We start from the raw sequence: 6,651 nt of genomic DNA on the forward strand, positions 1-6,651 counted from the left end.
CCCTTTGCCGGTGCTGATGTTTCCTAGCTTCAGGTTGAATCGAGAATACACACAGGCGGATGGATGCCCTGCTTTGCTGGGCTCTTTGGGGAGGGAGGGCACGGCCGTGCACAGGCAGGTGCTGCACGGAGAAGGATAGATAACAAAAGGAATTTTAACATTTCTGCTATCTTTCTATTCTTTCTATCTTTCTAGTATGTTGAACAGGGTGGGGAAAAAAAAAAAAAAAAAAACAAAAAACCTCTGGCAGGTGCTTTTTGTGAATAAAGGAATATGCAGTGTTTCATATGCTTTATCCTTTTTTTTTTTTTTTTATCAAAGTGCCAATTCCACTGATCCCTTCGGTCTTTATCTTCGCTCCATCCATCATGTTACCTCAATACCCAGAATATCTTTAGTCTTGAGAAAATATGAATAATAGCAGCTGGATTTTGCCCATAGGGAAAAGGGAAAAGCCTTCACACGCCTGCTACATTCCCCAGGCTTGGGAGGACATTTAAAACACTGCTAGACAATTGATAAGTAACCCCTTCTAGAAGCAAAACAAGAGGGAAAAGATAAAATAGTCTGAAGGAAGAGGCATATGGTGAAAAGAGAGGGAAAAAGGAAAAGAAAATTTTATATGGACAAGATATGGGAAAGCCACCACTCCTGGTGACACTTCCCATCACCAGCTTGCAGGGGCTGCCCAGGGGGAGCTGTATTTTTGGCTGTTTTCCTCTCATTATCAGCTGGTGAGACACAGGTCAGGCACCTCAGTCTGATTCAGGACCAGCACCCATCATGCAGGACTGATCCAGCACCGAGGGCCAGGCTCAGACCTGGCTGCAGAACCCGGCTGGGCACCACGCACCTCTTCTGCTCCATCACACCTTGTTTAATTTTGGGTCCCGTGCCTCGTGTATGAATGTAGGTCATCGCTTACACTGTATCTCGGTGAACTGTGAATCTCAGCCGAGCCTGTTGTCTTACGTGCGAGAGGATTTTCTCACCTCCCATCACTCTGGGCTGCTGCTGTTTTGAGTTCTTCCACGGCAGCGAGCCTGTGCTCCCAGCAAGTGTCAGCAAAACTCACAGCAGCAGTGACTGTGGGCTGCGGACATCCCCAGGGAGAAAGGGGGGTCACAAACCCCAGCATCTTGTGTCAGCACCCCCATGGCATCTCCCATCCGCCATCCCTGATGCCATTTGAGCACCTCTTTAGTGGGTCTCCCTTTGGTGCACTGGGGTGACAAGAAAATCGATGTCTTGGGTACACAAGGCATCAATATTCTTAAAATCAGTGGAATGACTGCACACGGTATTGGTGGAGATCCAATCTTTCTGGCCTTTTATTACAGCAGGAGGGCAAGAAAGAAGCAAAACAAAGCATCCATGTAGCGAGAACAAAACAAGGGCTCAATGCCCAGGCGCTGGCATCGCAGTAAATCTGCTCCTGCCTCCCCTGGCCTCCAGCAGCACCTCGGCTAAGCCAGATGATTTTTTGGCAGGAACCCTTCCTCCTCCCTTCGCTAGCGGTCAGCACACACTTCACTGAAGCCTAACGCAGGCTGCTCAACACGGGGCTGGAAACCCCCTGGGTGCTCAGAAGTGCCACGCCGCATTTCCCAGCGCCTAATGATGAGAGCCGGCCAACAAAACACGACAAAGAGCTGGCTGGATCCATAGGCTGAGGATATTTAATGTATTGCCCACGCTAAATGCCTAGCGGCAGGGTCTGAGCTGACCTCTGCAATGGCCAGAGCTGCAGAAATGAGCTTGTTCCCTGCACTTTCCTGCCTCCATCCCAACGGGATGCCTAGGATGTGCTTTGCTCCGTGTTAAATAAGGGTAGTGCAAAGCAGGGCTCTTGGTCTCTGACCTCGCATTTTTTGGAGGGGTCGGAGAAATGGGGTGAAAAATTTCAGTGCTGCAAAGCCCCACCTGATAAACCTCATTATTTGTATTCTGTGCGTATTCTGTGTGTACTCTGCATTTTCTCTGTTTGCACACATTTATATTAGGCTTTAATAGGCTTCATTGAAGTATTTTCAGGTTCTACAGGAAAACAAAATGCCAAAGGAAGCCTAAAATGCTGGGTTCCTAATGTCCTTGTTCAGATTTCAGCTTTTTAGATAGCACATCAAAAAGGAACATAATGAAGCTGCTATTATTACTAATGTCTTCCGCATTATCTGAGTTGCAGGGAACAATTAAATGACATAAATGACGTGCTGCTACACTTGGGTACACCGCCAAACTGCAGCTTGATTCACCTTCTCTCCTCTCCTTCTGCTCTTCCCTTCAGCAGGCAAGGCACAGCCAGTTTGCTCGGCTTCCTGTGAAATTCAAATCAAAGAAAACTCCAAATGTTCCAAGCTCCTTTCAGAAAAATAAAATAAAATGAGTGCCAAAAACGTCAGCTTCCAGAGGCTTTTGCCCCTTAGCAGCAGCAGCCCCTTGAAGCCTCCGGTGCAAGGCAAACTGCACAGCATCTCCCTGGGCTGGGAAGGACTCACCCCGCACCCAGCTGCCTGCCCTGCTGCAGAAGAGCCCAGCAGGTCTCCTCAGTTCTCTGTCCCAGCCTTTGTGAGCCACACTCTTCAATCACCTCCCCCTTACCAAGATAGCCCTCGTTCAACACCCCCTGCTTGCCAGACTTCTATCAAAAAGAGCCGTGTGTAGTTCCTGAGCTTCCGACCCAAGGTTTTGCAGCCCTCTGGATTGGCACTGGATGGTGCTGTCCTGCTCTGAGGCACTGGTTATGAGATGGAGCTCCACGAGGACTTTGTGGGGCTTGGGCTGCACGGCTTGGCACAAGCAGCAGGCTCAGCCTTGCAGAAAGCTGTGCAGCACACCGGGATGCTGAGCCCAAACACACAGTGAAATGCCCAGGTAATGCTGCCCTGGCACCAGGATTAGCAAGTGGCTCTCGTGCTGGGGCTGGAACAGCCAGGAGAAAGCATCTGCTTGGGCTAGGAAAGACACACAATGCCTCTGAAGCTGTCAGAGGGTTTTTGCCGTATGTTGTGAAGTTCTAGACATGCTATTTCCAAAAAACACATGTTCTACCTGCACACCAGGGCAAGCAGTGTAGGCATGGGCATAGCTTCAGCAGCCTTGCACTTAAAGGGTCTGTGATTTGGTGAATCTGCAAAACTTGGAAACCCTCATCCTGCAACCACATCTTTGTGCAAGCTGCCAGCGCTGTTTTGGGTCTACAACCTTGTATCTTCTTCACTGAGCTTCCTCTTCCACCTGCCTCTGAACGAGGAAGACTGGGGTGGGAGGAGGGTCCTGAGCAAGGAAAGTAGCTGGCAGGCATTGGGTTGATGCCACTCAGAAAATTATAAAGGACACAAGTGGAGTAATCACTGCAGGTGGTGTGAGGTGGTTGGGAGATGTTTTGGTGGTAAAGAGCTTGTAGGGCTCAGAGGAAACAGCACTCACAATGAGGATGGATCTCCAGGGGCTTCCTAGAGACAGGTAAGGTAAAAAAGAGCTTATAGTTGTTTTTTTTCTAAGTGCCTGGGTAGTGGGGAATGTCTGACAGATTCAGCTTTGGTATGATAATGGGTGAATGGTTTGTGCCTTCCAGTGCCAGCAGAGCAGGATGTGAGGGGGCAACAGGAGCTCTGTGCCTGGTCTTTGGTTTTGTATCTGCTGTCAGGGGCATCAGTGCTCCCTTTGAACTCCCTAAGTTTGAAATACTTGGGTATTGTGTGGCTGAGTGCAGCAATGGCAATTTGGGGAGTGAGCACAGGGTGTGTTGGGCCAGTGTTTATGTGGATATGGGCCTGCATTACCTTGTTATGGGTCTTATTGCAAGCAGAGCAGGGAATTGATATGTCTTGAGCGCTGTGCTCTGTATTTGACATCTAACGTGGTTTTTTTGAGCTGTCTTGTGTGCGTGTGGGCATTCATTCTCACAAAAGGCTCTTGCCTGTTTGCTTTCTCACTAATGAGATATTCTCACTCGTTTCTTTGTTATGCCAGCTCTAATTTCAAACTCTTTGACATGAGCAACCATTTTTCTATGAAAGGCTGAGATCATGTGGCAGGATTATAAATTTACTCCTGAAATGTCCCATTAATAAATGATAAAGTGTTTATAAATATGCAAAATAGATTATTAGTCAATTCTACAAAATCTTGGCTACAGGAGCATAAAAGTGTGCCCTGCAGCTTGTATATCTATTATAAAAAAGAAAGAAACTGTAAAGAAATTCAGGCTTCCTTTTTAACTTCTAAGCAGCGAGCGCTGAATAATTTACTTCTGATAGCGATTATGTTAAAAGCAAATCATTTGTTTCCTTGAACAGTAGCAAACAATGTTCTGTAAATATGTGATTTTAAAAATATTACATATACACAGAGGGACAAAGCAAGTTGTACGTTTGAACAGCTCATTAAATAGCAGCTCTTCAGCACAAGCCTCACTCAGGTCCATAGGTACCCTGGGCAGTACTATCATTTTATTTAAGCTTAGCAGGCTTCGGAAATGTTAATCCTGCATAAATAGACTTGACTTTTAACTACAGGAGCTCAGGCTGGAGGGTTGGTTTAAGTCCATTTTGATTTTGCTCATTATTGAGGCAAAGGGTGATCTGGGAGCATGTGTCGGTGACGTGGTTGTGCAATGCAGGCCAGAAACATGAAGGGCACAGGTTGTGATGAGTCTGGGCCTCTTGACTTAGCACAGCCTCTTTACCCAAATCCTGTGGCAGTTTGGGGTTGGGTTATTAAATGGCTGGCCTATGTCATGGGTTGGATGTTTGCTGTCTCCTGTTGTACAGGCTGGGCTTGCGGCTTTTGTTGACTTCTGGGTTTGTGCCCTTGGGCTAGCCCTTGACCTTAGATGGTCCTGAGGGCCTCAGAAGCTTTCCTGTTGAGCCCCAGCCTTGTCAGTTGTTGCAGCTGTATTTTGACTCCCTACTCCAAAAGAACCAGTCTGGTCTCCCTTTTGCTGTTGTTTTATCCAGTAGGGCCTTGCTAGCCTGGTCTGATCCCCTTCTCCCCTGAAAAAAATCTACCAGATCAAGAATTGAAAAGGAGAAGTTGCTGAAGTAGCCTATTTTTCCTATGTACCTGAGAAACTACTTAACACCCCCGGGATCTGCACCTCAGAAGTCCTTAAGCAAGGAGAGGGATGGAGCTGGGTGATTTCAGACGCTGTCCAGAAGGCACTGCTGAGACAGCTGCTGACAGCCAGACAGAAATGAAGTGGGGAAATGTCAAATGTTCTTGACCTGAGCTAAACCTTTATGAATTGAGGGCAGGAGAAGAGAAAAGTGTCTGTAAAGAGCTTCTTTTCAGCTAAATATATTTGTACCAGGGCAGAGGTAGTCTGGAAACTGATGGCAGCAGGGGAGGGGAACAGCTTGAGGGTGAAAGCTTTAGAAGTGATGCCTCAAGGAACTGAAGACGATTTGAAGCATTTTATTTATCTCAGCTTATCAGCAGCACTGTGATTATTCTGGGCTGGCATCAGGGCTGATGAGGAACAGCTACATCAACCCAGGCCCCCTCGTATCTCTTCTAACAGACTCAGGGCAGCAAAAACACACATTACCTGGCGAGAAACACAGCCCTGAAATTCCCAGCTGAACACATAATGTGAGCAGGGCCAGCAAGTCTGGAGGAGAGAGTCCCACTTCTGCCCTCTTATAGCCCAGAGCGAGTTGCTCTCCCATCTGTATGTAAATGGCAATGCTGCCCCAGTTGTTTCACTGGTTTTCGGCTGTGGTGGAGGAGTCCCCAGAGATGCTCTGTGCTGCCTGATGCAGGTCAGAGCAGGCGGACGGACTGGCTCATTTGGCTTCTGGAATTTATAAAGGGGGAAATGGTGCTGAGCAGGTACCTGCTGAACTGTTGCTAGGCCAGAATAACAATGTGGACCTCGCCTTGAATTATTTAGGAAGAGCCAGTGTAAGAAACCCAGAGGAGCTGGGATGAGCTTTAAGTAGATGATATGCATTACCCTTCATATAACAGCTTTAAAATGAATCGTACTGGCCGGAATGCCGCAGTAGGTTATCTAATCTTTATCCCTCCTCATCTTTCAAATCCACAGTCCCCCTTCTGCATGCTGCAGAGCTCAAACTCTGGCCAGGGAAACCTTGTTCTTGCTTCACATGCACACCCACAGAATCTCTCCATCACAGGGAAGGATGGAGTAAGTGGAAGGGAATGCTCAGGGCAGCCTTTGAAGGCTGGTGTTTCAGGCTGAGAGCTGTTCCAGACTAGAGGTTAAGCATGCTGGTAGAAGCTGGGGAGCAAAGGCTCCTGCTCCAGGGCTGGGAGCTTGCCCTGCTTTGCGAGCTGCCCATGCACCACCTCCAGCACCCTTGCCCAAGCCCCAGGACCTGCCTTCTCCCAGCCAAAGCACGTTCACCCCAGTGCTGTCTAAAGGATCTCTGCATCCAGCAAGCAGAGGAACACTATCCCTTATGAGAAGGGAGCAGGAGAGGAGCGAAAAGCCTCAAAACCAACTTTATGCCTCATAAGACATCAAGAAATACATCTGGATTTTTAAGGCTGTTTGCTTTTTAGCTATAAAAGCAATGGTCACTCCTTCCATACTGTTTCCTTAATTGGAAGAGTTGTTTTTCATGAGATGGAAGTGCTGCTTTGAATTAAACTCAGCTCATTGAACACGCCCTGAGCAAACAG

This window comes from Netta rufina (genome assembly GCF_964035555.1).
Source record: "Netta rufina genome assembly, chromosome: 11".
NCBI classification, from domain to species: domain Eukaryota; kingdom Metazoa; phylum Chordata; class Aves; order Anseriformes; family Anatidae; genus Netta; species Netta rufina.